The sequence below is a fragment of the Ptychodera flava genome, assembly GCF_041260155.1.
Source record: "Ptychodera flava strain L36383 chromosome 3 unlocalized genomic scaffold, AS_Pfla_20210202 Scaffold_26__1_contigs__length_13983176_pilon, whole genome shotgun sequence".
NCBI classification, from domain to species: domain Eukaryota; kingdom Metazoa; phylum Hemichordata; class Enteropneusta; family Ptychoderidae; genus Ptychodera; species Ptychodera flava.
The window spans coordinates 3,415,768-3,437,198 of record NW_027248280.1 but is presented as its reverse complement, the minus strand read 5'-3'; positions in this window follow the sequence as shown (position 1 = coordinate 3,437,198).

Here is a 21,431-nt window from a genome sequence, read left to right as displayed (position 1 = left end):
TACCTCGCCAGAAAAGAACGCCAGCAACCGATAAAAAGTCGTCAAATTTTTCTGGCAATGACCAAACAGATCGAAAGTTGCTTGAACGATTTGGAAACATGTATTTTTACTTACAACACTAAAAGGCTTTCTCACTAGTGTGTTTGATCACTCGTGTGTTTGAGAATCTTACTCGTAATCGTCGCTATTTCAACGGACGCGCGATCAATGTCAGTGATACATGTAAGTGTTTTGACATGTCAGTCGCGGATCATACACAATGTATGGTGAAACTAAACTCACTCGTGTGTTTGAGAAATCACACTCTTACACGTCGCTGTTACGGAACATATTACACATCGCTGTAACGGAACATGCTATTCCATCTCCGTGGCACTTAGGGACTGGTCAGTTTCTTCGGCGGGGGGGGGGTGATTATTTTTTGCCAACGTCAAAAAGTGGCTGACCCCGTATTCCAAATTTTGAAAAAAGGGTGACCCCTATTCCAAATTTCGAAAACAGGGTGACCCCCCCCGTATGCGACAACTGTAAAACAAAAGGTGGACATATATATATATATATATATATATATATATATATATATATATATATATATATATATATATATATATATATATATATATATATATATATATATATATATATATATATATATATATATATATATATAAAATACAGTGGTGAATGAAAAGTGACCCATGCGGGACTCGAACCCACACCCCCGTAGACATTACGGATGCTCTACCAACTGAGCTAATGGATCAGTCGGTCCAATGTGGAATTCAATTTTCATTCGTTGTGCGTTGATGGTGAGTAAGGCGGCTAAACTCATCACCTAACCTTTCAACCTAAGGATCCCGCGGGATTCTACAGGGCCTCGCACACAAGTCACCAACTTAGGAATCAGTTATTGTAATGAGGATCAATCTTATGAATGATGCAAAGCCAGAGAAGGGTAAATTTGAAATGACTCACCATACGATTTTTTTATATGAAATACAGTGGTGAATGAAAAGTGACCCATGCGGGACTCGAACCCACACCCCCCGTAGACATTACGGATGCTCTACCAACTGAGCTAATGGATCAGTCGTCCAATGTGGGCGGTCCTGACTCTTAGATGGGGCTTTTCATTCGTTGTGCGTTGATGGTGAGTAAGGCGGCTAAACTCATCACCTAACCTTTCAACCTAAGGATCCCGCGGGATTCTACAGGGCCTCGCACACAAGTCACCAACTTAGGAATCAGTTATTGGTAATGAGGATCAATCTTATGAATGATGCAAAGCCAGAGAAGGGTAAATTTGAAATGACTCACCATACGATTTTTTTATATGAAATACAGTGGTGAATGAAAAGTGACCCATGCGGGACTCGAACCCACACCCCCCGTAGACATTACGGATGCTCTACCAACTGAGCTAATGGATCAGTCGGTCCAATGTGGGCGGTCCTGACTCTTAGATGGGGCTTTTCATTCGTTGTGCGTTGATGGTGAGTAAGGCGGCTAAACTCATCACCTAACCTTTCAACCTACGGATCCCGCGGGATTCTACATATATATATATACATATATATATATATATATATATATATATATATATATATATATATATATATATATATATATATATATATATATATATATATATATATATATATATATATATATATATATATATATATTATTTTACATACATTTATATTTTAACAGTCATTCTGTGTTTTAATGAAATGATTGACATGTCAGTTGTATGATAGGAATTTCAAAGTGTTAATCTTAAAGTTTGAATACAGTACATTTTGAATGAGCTGTGAATGTATTTCACACTTTCTATGCTGAACCAGATGTCCTGAACTGTTGTACAGAAATGAATGCTAATCATTAATATCAAAGAGGAAAAAGCAGTAAATCAAAAACTTTGATGGGTGTTAAGACTTGCCAGCCATCCAATTAAATCTCCTGAGGAGCCATAGAGAGGCATTTTAGCCAAATCTGATGTGTGCAGTGTCTGAGATGACCTTTTCTTGTAACACTGAAACCTTAAAAGCACAGCTAATAATGACAAAAACTGCCTTTTTTAACTGTTATTTTGGTCATAAAAAACATCATTCTACAGAAACCTGAGACCACAAAGGAAAACAGTTGCACCAATGAGAACGAAAGATATCTTGCCATTTTTCTATCTCTTAAATAAGTCACTGTATCAACTGTATATTGTGAATATTTGTGCATGTTGCTTTCTCATACTGAATTCTCATAGAGAGAACAGAAAAGTATCAGGAATTTGTCATGCTTTTCATATGAATGCAGATTTCATAACGGTACACTTTCACTTAGCAAGCATCAAGATATCTCTGGCATATATCTCTGATTTATTAACGTACGGCGCCCGAAGGGCGCGGAGAAAAATATGAAACATCCTGATATCTCTGATATATATGTCTTGTATATTAAAGTCATGCACAGGAAGGGCGTGCTGAAAAATGTCTGATATATTTAAGTAATGCGTTCGAAGAGCACGCTGAAAACTATTGAACATACAGATATCTCTGATATATGTATGCCTGATATGTTAAAGTTGGGCGTGCTGAAAAATATGTCTGATTATTAAAGTTACACGCCCGAAGGGCGCGCCGAAAAATGCAACTGAATGATGAAATTTGTGGCTGACACGATGCATTTTAGGCAATGATGAGCCTGTGTCGAAATTCAAAAACACACTGACCCCCCCCCCTATTGGGCATTTCAAAAACATGATGACCCCCCTATCACCAAAGTCAAAAACAGGGTGACCCCCATGAATCCACCGCCCCCCAGGCCGAAGAAACTGACCAGTCCCTTATACTGCAAGTTCCCTCTGGGTGGGACCGTGATACGTGTTTGTCTTTTTGACGCATTTACCGTTGTTTGTGTGTTTGTCCATAGACCCTCGAGAAAGCGTTTTTCTAGAGGGTATATGGTTTGTCTGTATGTGAATACACGTGAATACGTGCAGATGCCAGTGTATGTGTATGAATACCAGTCTCCATACAGAGATTGTAGTGCGGCGTGGATAATTATAACCTAGCCACACTGATCTCTGTCACAGGCGACCTTTTACACCCACTTTTTGCGTATTGCGCGTTTTCCGAATATACATTTTCTGCGTTTTTATATATTACACTTCGAACAAAAAGTCTGAAAAATGAAAAATACACCAGTTTCAATATCAATCCTCGAATCCGTAAATACTCGCAGAACATGGACCTTGCTCTAGGTTATATGGATGTGAATCGATGATTGAAAATGTATGACCAACGGCTATCAGCTTTGCAGACGCGATTGTCAGAGTTTTAACAGATTATGTATAATTTTACTGGTGTACAAATGTATAATTTTTACTGGTGTACGGAAAGTGTGATCTCTAGCTGAATAGCTCCCATCGAATCTGTATGTATGTATGTATGTATGTATGTATGTATGTATGTATGTATGTATGTATGTATGTATGTATGTATGTATGTATGTATGTATGTATGTATGTATGTATGTATGTATGTATGTATGTATGTATGTATGTATGTAATATGTATGTATGTATGTATGTATGTATGTATGTATGTATGTATGTATGTATGTATGTATGTATGTATGTATGTATGTATGTATGTATGTATGTATGTATGTATGTATCTATCTATCTATCTATCTATCTATCTATCTATCTATCTATCTATCTATCTATCTATCTATGTATCTATCTACGTACGTACGTACGTATGTCTGTCTGTATGTAAATATGATTCAGTTTGACACTTCGACTCCATTGAGACGATGTACGTGGGGACTTATAGGTTCGGTCATGTCCGTTCGTCGGTTCGTCCGTGCGTCCCTGAGTACGTACGTCCGTCCGTTCACGCAGATATCTCAGAGATTCCTGAAGCGATTTCATTCAAATTCAGTACAAATATTACTCCCTATGTTATACATATGCACGTCGATTTGTTTGTAATCTGATCCAATATGGTCGTGCGACGGCCATTTTATTAACTAAGCGGGGATTTTGTCATTGTCAACGGCTTTTTGAGAAAGAGCTATGTTCTATAGCGGCTGCACTAATTTAAATGAAACTTTGTAAAAATGTTCGTCACACAGAGCTGTTATAACATAGTATGAGATACATCAGTATTGCATCAATTAATTGCTAATTTGTACATTTCATGATTTTTTGTAATATTGCAGCAAATTTCATGAAACTTGGTAGAGATAATTAGCACACTGTCTCATTATAGTGTACAAAGACTCTTAGCAATGTCATGCAAATTTATTATTAATTTGCATATTTATCGTATAATTTGCTTGTCTTACAGAAGGAATTGACACAGGAGAGATTTGGAACTTGTCAATTGTATGATCGCATTATTCTCCGAATGCGGAATGCAAATTTTCATACCTTTGATAATGCGTCCATTTGTTTCCGAATGCTTGAAATACTTCAATAAAAATTAAAGAAACCACGTTAATACCTCAATAACTGATCTCATTACATGTGGCATTGTCCTGACAGGAATAAAACTTAGCGCTTTTAATTAGCTTATGAGTATATGCATATCGTAAACTCATTTCGGATTATAAGATTAACACAAATTTGCATTATCAATACGCTCTGCACACGACACTCTTTACACCATTACAGCCAATAGTGTTTGTGAATGTCCTACCTTATATTTATTGTAATACCGTGAGCCCCAGAGTAACTTGAGAACGACACCACAGTTGCGGCAACATGAACTCAACAGTGAACATCAGAAGGCGGGACATTGATCTTATTCTTATCGTCACACAGGCGATGCCAATTTCTGTCATTGCAGTTCTAATTATCATCAGTAATGTGTTGAACATCGCCGTTTTCAGCAAAAATGACAAGATTTTTCCAATTGGAGGTCGATGTTTCGCGATTTCTCTCGCCACTGCCGATCTCATAATGGGGATTTTGTTTCTTACATCTCTTGTCGGCTGCGTGACACAGGAGCCTCTAATCGATTCTGTCCGCCCAGTATGTGCTGCATTAGGCGCTTTGTATCACACAGCTGTGACGGCATCTACCATGTCTTTGACACTCATTGCTGTGGACAGATTCCTTGCCATACAATGGCCTCTTCGGTATCCCATCTTGATGACAAAGAAGAGAGCAGTGGTGATGGCTCTGGCTGGTTGGATTTTCCTGGCGTTGTATGCGATTTCTCTGAGATTCATCATCGGTAGCGACTTTTATGAATACCACACCCCAACCTATATATGCATACCCCTTTACAGTGGCCATGATATGGTGATACTCACCGCCATCATGTGTAAGGTTGTCCCATTCGGAGTTATTATTGTGCTCTACGCCCGAATACTTGTTATCGCAAGAAACCAGATCAAACGAATCGGCAATCATGTACCAAAGCGTCAAGAAAACGGACGGTCCACCGGAAATAACACCGCAGATGCGAAAAACTTGAAAGCAGTCAAAATATTTATCGCAGTAACAACTGCCTTTGCGATATCATGGGCACCTTATGGAGGCTTAATTTTGTTTTACCTGAAATCTGGTAAAGACTCTGAGGATGCAGCCGACTGGATCGAGAGACTGGCATCGTGCTTTGTAGCATCAAACAGTTTCTGGAACTTCATCATCTACAGCGTAATGAACTCTTCATTTAGGCGAGCCGTTGTGCTACTCATAAAGAAAACCTTATGCTGCCCATATTCAAAACAGTCACGCGTAGAAAATATCAGCATTTCTATTCATGAAACAACGTGCAAAAGTGTTTCACCCTGAGAAGAAAGTAAATATGTAAAGATTTTTCTTTTGCTGATTACTGTTTTGCAATCACTGTCGACCCCCATGTCTAGATTTCCGTTGCTCAAGTTTAAATGTTGATGATCAGTCACAATATCACTGGTAAATAGCGTAATTGTAGACTGTATTGAACTGTAAATATACGTATAGCTCTATCACCAGGTTTTATCGAAGGCCACTATTATGCTATATGGGACTTTGCTTTACTATAAGTGGCCGTGTTAAAGTTTGAATATCTCGATAAGCCAAAAATTGTTGGAACTTTCTATAAATGATTCTTAGCAACAAGGACTGGTGAGCACAAATCGTCGTTTTGGTTTCCGTACTCAGCATTTTCTTTCAAATGTCAATTTTCTTATAAAACCGTCTTTTAGTAGTCTCGTCGTAGTACTATCTCGCAATTTAACATTTTACATCAATATGTTGACATAAAAGCGATTTACGATAACTCAGATAATCATCTTGATTATTCTGTCGTGTCGTGTTGTTTCATGTCAACCAAAAAGCTATTATTGTACTGACTTAACCAGCGACTCTGTAAGCATGTACGTTTCCGGTACCGAGAAGGCAATCGTGGTAGTTATATCTAACACAATTTAACGGTGTTACAACTTGCTCAAAAAATAGAAAGTAACGTTTTAATCGAGTACGGGAGACTATTTTGTCTCTTCCCTGCACTCGTTGTAGTTGTGTATTTTCGGCAATACAGTGTATGTATAATAGCTTTATATGTTAAACCGAACAGCAATTTATTTTCGTTGATCTCTCAAGCTGTGTAGGTCTATTGCCTATAACAGACTGCATAAAGTACGCGGAAGCCCTTGATTAATAGAGTAACCTATTTAACACACAACTTTGAGGTTGAGTATAAAGAAAGGCATTTAGACTGACTTATTAAGAAGGAGTCGCACGAACCAGTTGACTATGGAGCAAATAGACCAATACCAAATTCGGTCTTGTGACCGCAAAATGTTATACGATTTCCTACGTTTCGAGGATTTATTCATTTCTGTACGAGGGAGGTGATGAATGCCTTTATATTAAAGACGATATATTAAATAATGTATGATGGGAACATTGTTTCTGTCATAATCAATCACTACTATATGTCCATTAATTTATTGTAGGCTTGGAAAATTTAAGTTTCATTCTTAAATTAGGCCGTTCAGCTTAATTACATACATGATGCAAATGTTACCTCATTTCACTATATATCATTTGATTTCGCACGGAGATTTATGGTGTATTACTAGAGTGTCATGAAATATACCATGCTAGAACCTCAGGGTACTGCAGGCTTTTTCGTCTAGATGTTATGGATATGATCAATAAATGCCATGTATAAACCTATTTTCGTTATACAAGCGTAACCTTTGTCGTGTGTGCCTTATAGTTGCGTGTATGGTGACTGAGAGAAATGAGAATGTCCCCATCCGGAGCTACGGCAGAATCCATTTTGATTTGTTCTGACAATATACAGTAAAATCAATGACAGTCGTCATTATCATTTCGCACTGGGAATCCAGCAATGGTATACACAGTGGACTCCCTCGCTGTCAAGCAAAACAAAAAATAGATTCCAACATACTCCTTTGTGAATTTAACTTTTTTTGCATAGAAAAATTGAAAGCAGTAAAACTAGGAAATGAGCACACAGTATTCATCGTTGTGATGGAGGTTTTTGACGAAAAAGGGATGATGAATATTGTTATTTATAACGGTGTGAGAGAGAGTAAATGAATAGCAATGAAATGTGATAGTGAAAAGCTATTCGAGAGCACAAGAAAAAGTGATAACTAGTGGAGACCTGAAAATATTTGGGTTCCTTATTACTGTTTGCAATTTTAGATTCTATAGCTTAGTTGGTAATTCAATGAAAAAGAAATAACATTTTTATGTCAATAAAATAGTTAATAAACTAAATTAACAAACAAAATGTATAACCATTTTTTCATTTCATGACCATAATATAAAAAACCCTTAAATTGTATCAATGTCAATGTATTTTCATAACAACAACAAGTAGGCTTTGTAACGCGGCAGAAACTGCAACTGCCGATAAAATTTTTCAGTATTTCTAAGCAATATATCGAATACAGTTTCTTGATATCTCCCTATGGCATGCAGAAACACACAATATGCAGTTTGGCAATAAAGCCTGCATATTTAATTACTATTTATGGTAATTGAATTATAGTCTAGACCATAAGTCCTTTGTCAAAGATACAACTGTACAGTACATATACACAGTCTGTTTTGGCAAGCTAAATACTGGGCATATCAACATACAGTATCAAATTTTAGATTAAATGTTTTCAATATTTCGTGCCAGGGGTGTACGATCAGAAAATTTGTTGCTTTTATATACTTTTTCATCAGGGATTTTTTTTAATTATTAGAATAATCAAATATTAAAGACAAAAGGTTGGGATTAAAATGCCAGACTTTCTACAAACATCCCAATCAATAATTGAAGAATGACGTCAAAACTTTTGTTTTGTTCTATACTTGTTACAAGGTTTGTCAAAATCCGCGAAAGTATGTGAGCATTGTCGATACCTGTGCAATGCCAGTGTGCAAAGTGACGTTATATTCGAGCAAGTTATCACCATCGAAAGTCTCTAAACACGTTTGCTTTCAAATTGACATATTGTAATGCACAGGCAACTTTGTGCGTAAAATATTGAATGGCAAGTATATGAATTTCACCGTTTAGAGATCCTCTGACTTTTAAACTGGTAGTAACACGATTGGAACTAATTTGCGATAATTGGGTTGTGAAGTAATGTCAGTTTAATCTACAAATGTTATCTCATCTGCTTTTCTTTTTATATTACACACTTGCTTTTATGAGTAATTTGCGATATTGAAACATTCAGCTATATGGCACCTGCAAAATATGAAAATCCAATTATCCCAAATTAGTTCCAATCGTGTTTAGTATAACCAGCAATAGACATGGTGGAGGAATGATACTGACTTCAGAGACTCCGGGTAATTTTCTCGTCACGACCGCTGGTGAGAATAAAACGTAGTCGACCAAAATTTCACACCTTTGCAAATTGGCTTTGAGGTTTCAATTTCCCTCGTGTGTCATTACTTAAACTAAAAACAAGAAAAGTGTAGTATGCTCAGTAAATCGAGAAGCATGTTGAACACGAAAGATTCGGACATCTGAACCTCAACATTGGCTACGCAGCTAAAACGTTGTTACTGTTCATGCTCTCTTCGGCCGCCGAAATTTGCCGTTCCACGCAAACACAATAAATTACCTAAGAATAACAAGATAGTTCTGTGACGTGTGTCTTCAAATTTTGATACATAATTCTATCAATCCTCAACCACGGAACGCATAAACAAAAACTGGTCGACGCCCAGAGTTCAAGGGTGTTCCCGAGGAGACATCGCAGCATTGTTTTGACTAGATTTGACAACTTAAAAATCCTACCTTGTACATCATTGTACCGTTCAAAATCGAATCGACAAGTGTAGACCTGTAATAACTTTGATGTTTTACGTTTTTTACTGAGGAGGTGTTTTTGTCAAAACACATTTGCGGTGCAGTGCCGTTTTTATCCCTTTCCCACGCATTTGCGGACCATCCAACTTTAGTTCTATGTATTTCTTGAAGGCCCAATACACGTCTCAGTACTCTGAATAACAGTGAAATATTCTTCTATTCATAAAGCAGTCCTGATATATACTACGTGAACCTGAAGTCACTTTCTGCATGCTATTTTTATTTTCTTGTATGGTATGTGAATCACATCTCATCATAATTGTGGATGTCCTGACTAGCATTGGACGCATGTGCATGTCGAATAAAGTTGACATCTACGTATATGGTTACACGTTATGGCATCGTAAAGTAGCCGTGGTTATAGAAAGCATCAACCAGACTACTTGCTGCGTACCCGAACGGCCTTTCACTCTCTCGCACAAACGCTACTGAAGAGCTAACATTGCGAAGCAAAGGGGTAGAAGAACGACGGACTAGCATGAAACCAGGCCAGTTCCCCGTGACAAGTCGTCAAGAGAAACTACATTTGATTGTTTTGTGAAATCATTAATACTGGCGACTTTGAATTTTGAATCACAACAAATTGAAGGCTTCAAGGTAAGACTGGAATTATAACTACCGCTATTGCAAGACAGTTTTCGAGATAGTGTAATTGACAAAATCTCAACTTTAGCTGTTATGAGCACCGATTGCACTATGTGACATATACTTACAAGTAAATAAAGGCATTCTGCAGTAACACAACAGTCGGTGATGTTGAACGTTCTTCATAGAGCTTAATTATTTTGCGCATGCGGCCTCGTTCGCTGCTTAGGTTAAGCGGAGACGCGGCGCGATTGAACGGCTCTAAGTACACTCATGTTATAACACTTATAGTGTTGCAGCGAAGAAGTTGCATATCCGGTGTGCGGAAATGCACTTAAACGTGACTGTTAATCCAATGCAATGCAGTGGAAAACAATTCTTTTTGAAAACTATATTTTTCGCAACATTTAAGTAAATATATCATAATGTTCAGTTTCCATATTTCAACTCGTCAAAGTTAACTAAGTGTCATAACCAATAGCGTTAAGGCGAGTTTTGCCACAGTGCATTCCTCATACGCTGAAAACACACGAACACGCTGTACGCAGCGCATGTCTGGCATCGTTAAATCATGCCGCAAATATAGGCGCACTGTCAGAAAAACACGAAACTTGTCACAAATGGTTCTCAATAGAAAGTGGTTTGACAAAACAAGTATTAGTATTATACAATGATCTTGAAATTGTGCATATGGCATGATGGTACTGTTGCCTAAAAAGTTGCGAAGTTTAATTGTTGTATATGCAAATTAGGGGAAATACAAAGTTTTAACAAGGCCTGGTCTGGTTTCCTGACCCATTTCTACCGCTGGTAGCGCTGCTAACGGAAATAGGGTCAGGTATGGGCTAATGTTTCAGTCGTAAATTTGACTGCATATTGATGAGCACAGTCACCCGACAATTCAAGGTCATGTGATTAGCACACCTGTACAGCGGCAAGCCTGGAAATTAGATGACGAAACAATTAACGTGGTAGTTGTTTGCACGGCTTCACTTTTAAGTCTCCGACTCTGTTCTTCTTTGATGGTATTTAGTGATGAAATTACAATTATCGTCTATGAATTTTTTTTTCTCATACGCGACCTGGTGACCGTGGTGACCTTTGGCATTTACGGCAATGACTAAAAAGAAATGATTTTTCGTTATTCATTCATTTTCGACATTCACTTTCGACATAGGATGCTTGGTTCGGAAAGCTATGAAGGTAAGATCACTCCATAAGTATACGAAATCTAAATTCGAAGGGAGCTCTAAGTTGGAAATAAATTGAACGCAATCACTGCGCTCGTACTATTGACCAATGATAGCCATACTTACGATAGGCCATACCTGACTCTATTTCTTAAGCAGCGCAGCCAGCGGTAGAAATGTTTCAGGGAACGAGACTATTTTAACCCATGATGGCAGCTAAGTCACATGACCTACCTAATTCAAAGAAAAGCGTGGGCGTGAGTATTCATAAATCTCAATAAGCCCTGCAAGATTGAAATAGTTACATGCATCGAGTTCCAGAAGGGCAAAGAATTTATGGAAGAAAAGGTTGAAAAAAATAGAAATCTGATCCCCTGTAAAACAATAGGACCATACGTCCCTATTCGCGTAGGCTTCTAGTTTACGTTTCTAGTGCGTCAGTTTAAAAAGGAATGACTTGGGTTTTGCACCTATACGCACTATTCAAAAACAGGATTGAACTTTTAAAATTGTGCTTTACTTTATTACGCGTCAAGAGTTATGTACAGCCCACGCATGCGCATGCCTGTCTGCTTAACTTGTTATTCTACGTGGACCTTGCATAGCCTTTCCCTGTAACCGTTGACATCTCGAAGTCTTCAGTGATTGAAACTGGTTCGAGTGGCAAGTTTGTGACGCTCCACAATCTTGTTGGTTTTTTCACCGATTAAATGTTAATAAACTGTTCAATATATACGATTCCCTATCAAATCACCTATAATTAACATACGAGGTTAAATTGTAAACGTTGTGGCTGCCATCCGTGGTTGTGCATAATTTATTTGCACGGAAGGCAAACATTGATTTCTAAAGGAGGGAAATATCACGAATATAATACTCCAGAATAGCTCTTGAGTTTGTCTCTGGTTATCATTTAGCAATGCGAACGGCATCCGATAAGAGTGTCGTCGAATTCAATGAGTAACTTTTTAATATCTCAAGGCATTGTCCATTTCGTTAATAACATGTTCAAAGTGTGGCACGCAAAAATCGTTCGTTGTGTGGAATTGCTAATGTATATTTCACGATTACTTATGCTTGACAAGTCTTCATATCAGTAAGGCTTAATGTCAAACGCGTGTTTTGCCATTAGGGAAACTGACAAATAGCCTTGCATCTTTGTTATCTGTGAATGAAATTGATGCCAGACAATGTTTGCAGTCAATATACTTCGACAGAAAAGAACGACAGCAACCGATAAAAAGTCGTCAAATTTTTCTGGCAATGACCAAACAGATCGAAAGTTGCTTTAACGATTCGGAAACATGTATTTTTACTTATTTGTGATAGTTTCCAACACTAAAAGGCTTTCTCACTAGTGTGTTTGATCACTCGTGTGTTTGAGAATCTCACTCGTAAGCGTCGCTATTTCAACGGACGCGCGATCAATGTCAGTGATACATGTACGTGTTTTGACATGTCAGTCGCGGATCATACACAATGTATGGTGAAACTAAACTCACTCGTGTGTTTGAGAAATCACACTCTTGCACGTCGCTGTAAAGGAACATGCTATTTCATCTCTATGACACTTAGGACTGATCAGCTTCTTCGGCGGGGGTGGGGGTTGGGGGTGGTGGATTATTTTTTGCCAACGTCAAAAAGTGGCTGACCCCTATTCCAAATTTTGAAAACAGGGTGACCCCCTATTCCAAATATCGAAAACAGGGTGACCCGCCCGTATGCGACAACTGTAAAACAAAAGGTGGACATAAATGTTATATATATATATATATATATATATATATATATATATATATATATATATATATATATATATATATATATATATATATATATATATATATATATATATATATATATTATTTTACATACATTTATATATTAACAGTCATTCTGTGTTTTTTAAGAAATTATTGACATGTCCGTAGTACGATAGGAATTTCAAAGTGTCAATCTTAAAATTTAAATACAGTACATTTTGAATGAGCTGTGAATGTATTTCACACTTTCTATGCTGAACCAGATGTCCTGAACTGTTGTACAAAAATGGATGTCAATCATTAATATCAAAGAGGAAAAAGCAGTAAATCAAAAACTTTGATGGGTGTTAAGACTTGCCAGCCATCCAATTAAATCTCCTGAGGAGCCATAGAGAGGCATTTTATCTGATGTGTGCAGTGTCTGAGATGACCTTTTCTTGTAACACTGAAACCTTAAAAGCACAGCTAATAATGACAAAAACTGCCCTTTTTAACTGTTATTTTGGTCATAAAAAACATCATTCTACAGAAACCTGAGACACAATGGAAAACAGTTGCACCAATGAGAACAAAAGATATCTTGCCATTTTTCTATCTCTTAAGGTAATATGCACTCGAAAGTGAAAGACTTAAACTTTCGCTCTAACTTTCCTCAAGGAATCTTTCAATCATTCTCTTTCAAAATCAAGAATAAAAATAGGGGGTCACCGTGCAAATTTTGGTACTAGAGAAAGAAATAACCCAAGATTTACCGATATTAGAAATTCAAAATGGCCGCCATCCCTGTGTTAACTCTATGGCGAAAAATAAAAATTTTCGAATTTCAAAAAACTAAGCCGGTGAAAAGTTTTCTTTCACCAAGAGGTTTAAAATGAACCCCCACATGTGGTATATCAGAAGAGAACTGTAAAAGTTTGAGAGTCCGAATGTCTGTCCCCGAGGTGCGTTCTACCTTAAATAAGTTAGGCCTACTGTATCAACTGTATATTGTTAAATATTTGTGCATGTTGCTTTCTCATACTGAATTCTCATAGAGAGAACAGAAAAGTATCAGGAATTTGTCATGCTTTTCATATGAATGCAGATTTCATAACGGTACACTTTCACTTAGCAAACATCAAGATATCTCTGATTTATTAACGTACGGCGCCCGAAGGGCGCGGAGAAAAATATGAAACATCCTGATATCTCTTATATATATGTCTTGTATATTAAAGTCATGCACAGGACGGGCGTACTGAAAAATGTCTGATATATTAAAGTAATGAGTTCGAAGAGCACGCTGAAAACTATTGAACATACAGATATCTCTGATATATGTATGCCTGATATGTTAAAGTTTGGCGTGCTGAAAAATATGTCTGATTATTAAAGTTACACGCCCGAAGGGCGCGCCGAAAAATGCAACTGAATGATGAAATTTGTGGCTGACACGATGCATTTTAGGCAATGATGAGCCTGTGTCGAAATTCAATAACACACTGAACCCCCCCCCCCCCCTATTGGGCATTTCAAAAACATAATGACTCCCCTATCACCAAAGTCAAAAACAGGGTGACCCCCCATGAGTCCACCGCCCCAGGCCGAAGAAACTGACCAGTCCCTTATATTCCAAGTTGTTTGTGTTTTTGTCCATAGACCCTCGAGAAAGCGTTTTTCTAGAGGGTCTATGGTTTGTCTGTATGTGAATACACGTGAATACGTGCAGATGCCAGTGTATGTGTATGAATACCAGTCTCCATGCAGAGATTGTAGTGCAGCGTGGATAATTATAACCTAGCCACACTGATCTCTGTCACAGGCGACCTTTTACACCCACTTTTTTGCGTATTGCGCGTTTTCCGAATATACATTTTCTGCGTTTTTATATATTACACTTCGAACAAAAAGTCTGAAAAATGAAAAATACACCAGTTTCAATATCAATCCTCGAATTCGTAAATACTCGCAGGACATAGACCTTGCTCTAGGTTACATGGATGTGAATCGATGATTGAAAATGTATGACCAACGGCTATCAGCTTTGCAGACGCGATTGTTAGAGTTTTAACAGATTATGTATAATTTTACTGGTGTACAAATGTATAATTTTTACTAGTATACGGAAAGTGTGATCTCTAGCTGAATAGCTCCCATCGAATCTGAGATGTCCGCCAGGTTTATTGAGCGAATTGGGCGAGCGCAGGAATGAAAGAAGTCCCAGTTTGGAATACATAAATTTGCCTGCGGCAGAGATTGGTGTGGGCGCGCGGTCAACGACTCGGAGACACTTTAGCTTGATTAGAATTATCCGCGCCGCACTTCTGCCCTACCGCGCTTCAATCTCTGTGTATAGATTGTATGTATGTATGTATGTATGTATGTATGTATGTATGTATGTATGTATGTATGTATGTATGTATGTATGTATGTATGTATGTATGTATGTATGTATGTATGTATGTATGTATGTGTGTGTGTGTGTGTGTGTGTGTGTGTGTGTGTGTGTGTGTGTGTGTGTGTGTGTGTGCGTGCGTGCGTGCGTGCGTGCGTGCGTGCGTGCGTGCGTGGGTGGGTGGATGGATGGATGGATGGATGGATGGATGGATGGATGGATGGATGGATGGATGGATGGATGGATGGATGTAAGATGTCTGCCACGTTTATTGAGCAAATTGGACGCGCGCAGGAATGAAAGAAGTCCCGGTTTAGAATACATAAATTTGCCTGCGGCACAGATTTCATAAAAGTTTCATGAAACTTTGTAAAAATTTTCGTCACACAGAGCTGTGATAACATACAATGAGATACGTAAGTATTGCATCAATTAATTGCTAATTTGTACACTTGATGAATTTGTGTAATTAGGGTGATATCTCCAGAAATATTGCAGCAAATTTCATGAAACTTGGTAGAGATAATTAGCACACTGTCTCATAATAGTGTACAAAGACTCTTAGCAATGTCATGCAAATTTATTGATAATTTGCATATTTATCGTATAATTTGCATGTCTTACAGAAGGAATTGACACAGGAGAGATTTGGAACTTGTCAATTGTATGATCGCATTATTCTCCGAATGCGGAATGCAAATTTTCATACCTTTGAAAATGCGTCCATTTGGTTCCGAATGCTTGAAATACTTCAATAAAAATTAAAGAAACCACGTTAATACCTCAATAACTGATCTCATTACATGTGGCATTGTCCTGACAGGAATAAAACTTAGCGCTTTTAATTAGCTTATGAGTATATGCATATCGTAAACTCATTTCGGATTATAAGGTTAACACAAATTTGCATTATCAATACGCTCTGCACACGACACTCGTTAAACCATTACAACCAATAATGTTTGTGAATATCCTACCTTAAATTTATTTTAATACAGTGAGCATCAGAGTCACTTGAGAACGACACCACAGTTGCGGCAACATGAACTCAACAGTGAACATTAGAAGGCAGGACATTGATCTTATTGTTATCGTCACACAGGCGATGCCAATTTCTGTCATTGCAGTTCTAATTATCATCAGTAATGTGTTGAACATCGCCGTCTTCAGCAAAAATGACAAGATTTTTCCAATTGGAGGTCGATGTTTCGCGATTTCTCTCGCTACCGCCGATCTCATAATGGGGATTTTGTTTCTTACATCTCTTGTCGGCTGCGTGACACAGGAGCCTCTCATCGATTCCGTTAACTCAGTCTGTGCTACTTTAGGCGCTTTGTATCACACTGCTGTGACGGCATCTACCATGTCTTTGACGCTCATTGCTATTGACAGATTTCTTGCCATACAATGGCCTCTTCGGTATCCCGTCTTGATGACAAAGAAGAGAGCAGTTGTGATGGCTCTTTCTGGTTGGATTTTCCTTGCGTCGTATTCGATTTTTTTGAGATTCATTATCGGTAGCGACTTTTATGAATACCACACCCCAACCTATATATGCATACCCCATTACAGTGGCCATGATATGGTGATACTCACCGCCATCATGTGTAAGGTTGTCCCATTCGGAATTATATTTGTGCTCTACGCCCGAATACTTGTTATCGCAAGAAACCAGATCAAACGAATCGGCAATCATGTACCAAAGCGTCAAGAAAACGGACCGTCCACCGGAAATAGCACCGCAGATGCAAAAAACTTGAAAGCAGTCAAAATATTTATCGCAGTAACAACTGCCTTTGCGATATCATGGACACCTTATGGAGGCTTAATATTGTTTTACCTGATATCTGGTAAAGACTCTGAGGATGCGGCCGACTGGATCGAGAGACTGGCATCGTGCTTTGTAGCATCAAACAGTTTCTGGAACTTCATCATCTACAGCGTAATGAACTCTTCATTTAGGCGAGCCGTTGTGCTACTCATAAAGAAAACCTTATGCTGTCCATATTCAAAACAGTCACGCGTAGAAAATATCAGCATTGCTATTCATGAAACGACGTGCAAAAGTGTTTTTCCCCTGAGAAGAAAGTAAATATGTAAAGAGTTTTTTCCTTATTACTGTTTTTGCAATCGCTGTCGACCACAATGTCCAGATTTCTGTTGCTGAAGTTTAAATGTTGATGATCAGTCACAATATCACTGGTAAATAGCGTAATTGTAGACTGTATTGAACTGTAAATATACGTATATATCTATCACCAGGTTTTATCGAAGGCCACTATTATCTATATGGGACTTTGCATTACTATAAGTTGCCGTGTTAAAGCTGAATATCTCGATAAGCCAAAAACTAATGGAACTTTCTATAAATAATTCTTAGCAACAAGGACTGGTAAGCACAAATCGTCGTTTTGGTTTCCGTACTCAGCATTTTCTTTCAAATGTCAATTTTCTTATAAAACCGTATTTTAGTAGTCTCGTAGTAGTACTATCTCGCATATATTAAATTTTACATCAATATGTTGACATAAAAAGCGATTTACGGTAACTCTGATAATCATCTTGATTATTCTGTCGTGTCGTGTTGTTTCATATCAACCAAAAAGCTATTATCGTACTGACTTAACCAGCGACTCTATCAGCATGTACGTTTCCGGTACCTAGAGAGTAATCGTAGTAGTTATATCTAACGCCTTTTAACGGTGTTACAAATTGGTCAACAAATAGAAGGTAACGTTTCAATCGAGTACGGGAGACTATTTTGTCTCTTACCTGCACTCGTAGTTGTGGATTTTCGGCAATACAGTATATGTGTAATAGCTTTATATGTTAAACCGAACAGCAATGTACTTTCGTTGATCTCTCAAGCTGTGTAGGTCTATTGCCTGAATTAGTCGCTCTAACAGGCTGCATAAAGTACGCGGAAGCCCTTGATTAATAGAGTAACCTATTTTACACACAACTTTGAGGTTGAGTATAAAGGAAGGCATTTAGACTGACTTATTAAGAAGGAGTCGCACGAACCAGTTGACTATGGAGCAAATAGACCAATACCAAATTCGGTCTTGTGACCGCAAAATGTTATACGATTTCCCTACGTTTCGAGGATTTATTCATTTCTGTACGAGGGAGGTGATGAATGCCTTAATATTAAAACGATATAATAAATAATGTGTAATGGGAACATTGTTTCTGTCATAATCAATCACTACTATATGTCCATTAATTTATTGTAGACCTAACGTCATGAGCACAAGGCTTGGAAAATTTAAGTTTCTTTCTTAAATTATGCCGTTCAGCTTAATTACATACATGATGCAAATGTTACCTCATTTCACTATATATCATTTGATTTCGCACGGAGATTTATGGTGTATTACTAGAGTGTCATGAAATATACCATGCTAGAACCACACGGTACTGCAGGCTTTTTCGTCTAGATGTTATGGATATGATCAATAAATGCCATATATAAACCTATTTTTCGTTCGTTATACAAGCGTAACCTTTGTCGTGTGTGCCTTATAGTTGCGTGTATGGTGACTGAGAGAAATGAGAATGTCCCCATCCGGAGCTACGGCAGAATCCATTTTGATTTGTTCTGACAATATACAGCAGAATCAATGACAGTCTCCATCATCATTTAGCACTGGGAATCCATCAATGGTATACACAGTGGACTCCCTCGCTGTCAAGCAAAACTAAAAATAGATTCCAACATACTCCTTTGTGAATTTACCTTTTTTGCATAGCAAAATTGAAAGCAGTAAAACTAGCAGCACACAGTATTCAACGTTGTGATGGAGGTTGTTGACAAAAAAGTGATGATGAATATTGTTATTTATAACGGTGTGAGAGAGAGTAAATGAATAGCAATGAAATGTGATAGTTAAAAGCTATTCGAGAGCACAAGAAAATGTCATTAAACAAATGAACAATGCCTTGCCATATTACAAGGTTTCTCATTCAGTTCCACCACAATGTTATCGGAGGCCAATTTTATAGTTTAATGAAAACCAGAGACGGTTTTTTAAAACATTTTAATCAACTTTGATTATGTTAATGCAGACCGATATCCTAAATTCGAAAAGTCACTAAAAATGCAAATAAGTAATTAGATAAAGTAAAAATGGTAGAGGGCTTTCTAATATGTTATATCATAGAATCTTCATCGTACATAGCAAGTTTCGTCAACTTTGATAACGCCAATTCCACATATATCTGTCATTCGAAAGGTCTAAGTGTTCAAATTGGTAATAAACTATTGTAAGAATACTAAATGACTTTCAAAAATGTTTTATCTGAATACCTCCAAAGTGCATCGCAAGTTGTGTAATAGTAGTTAACTTACATGACATCCCTTAGTATCTTTCATCACTGATATATCTTTGTGTAACACACATTTGTAGCAATTTTCATCAACTCGTGTGTAGCCGTTGTCAATGGATATCCGTTTCACTATAACCATTAATTATGCAAACGAGCTTAAAATATACAAGCCACACACTCCAAAAATTAATCGTTGCTTGCATTTTTTTTTCAAATTCAACCGGTGTACAAGATTTGATTCGGAGTTGATAAGTCATTCTTGAAATATCGCGCCGATAAGCTTAGGGGCAGACACACTGACAGACAGACAGACACACAAACACACACAGGCAGACAGAAATCTCTGCTACATTAGCTCATGTGAATATAATTTTGTCTCGCTATCAAATCACTTCTATTGAACACATCTGCCGTCGCAGTTGTGCATAATTTATCTTCTACAAGCAAACATGTATTTCCATAGACAAAATATCACAAATAAGATTTGAAAAAAAAGTTTACAGTGTCCGCAGTTATCGTTTAATGAAAAGAGCATTCCACAATTGCACCGTCGAACTGCATGAGAAACTTTGTGATACAGCATGCCATTGTTAACACGTTAAATAAAAAATTCAAAGTGTGGCTTGCCAATACTGTTCGATATATGGGATTGCTAATGTATATTTTACGATTAATGAGGCGTGATACATTATCGTAGTTGTAAGGCTCAAACCATGAAAAGTCCTTTGTCAAAATTTGGAAAATGACAAATAACGATGCATTTTTGTTATCTGTAAATGAAAGTGATGACAAAACATGTTTAGAGTCAGGTTCTTCGAAGAAAATAGACGAGAACAACTGAAAACAAGTCTAAAAGCAAAGTACTCAGAGATGTGGCAGCGTCAGTACAAATCAACCATAAGACTACCTAATTGCTATGCGGGTTTATAGTAAGAAACAATGCCTTGAATATTGTATTGGATACCGATTAAGCCATAAGGGGCTTTTTATCAGTTTTTTTTTCCTCAATATCTATAGGGTCAATGACCCGGAAAGTTTGCATTTGAAATCGTGCTACCGTGGCCTAACAAGTTTTCAGAAAATAAAAAGGAATACAAACTTTCCATCCATAATGTCAGCCAAGTCAAATGGCCCATCTAATTAAAAAAGTCGTGTGCACGGACAATCATAATGCCTAATAAGCCCTGCAAATTTAAAATAGTAACGTTCAACAGTTTTTGAATTATACGAGGACAAAGAATTCGGACGAAGACGTTACAGAAGCAAAAAATCTGAACTGCTTTTAATACAATGGGGGCCCGAACCAGTACTAACGTTTCTAGTGCATCAGCTGTTATGATCGATGACCTCTTAAGTCACAGTATTTATATCATTGGCATGTAGGACTATATTACGCATAGTGCTATATTGCAGTCCGTGTGGAGGATGTTGAAGTCGATCTTAACGCACGACTCAATTGCAAAAATGAGTCTAAATACCTGTCCGATTAATTTGTTATATTTCGGAAACTTTACCAGTCCTTTGTAATATAACCGTTGACATCTCGAAGTCTTCAAAGTGGTCCGAGTGGCAAGATTTTGACGCTCTACAAGTTTGTTGTATTTTTTACATCAATATTAATAAAGTTACTTTATATCTCACAATAAAATAACCCCTACTGAATATACGAGATAAAACGTTGTAGTTGCCATCCTTGGTTGTGCATAATTTGTTTGTTCAAGAGGCAACCATTGATTTGTATGGGAGAGCATTGTTCTTTTTAATTCTTGCCAGAATTCTTTCAAATAAGGTCAAAGTATTGAAGTTATTTTAATTCAGAAGACCTCTGCAACTTTATACTTCA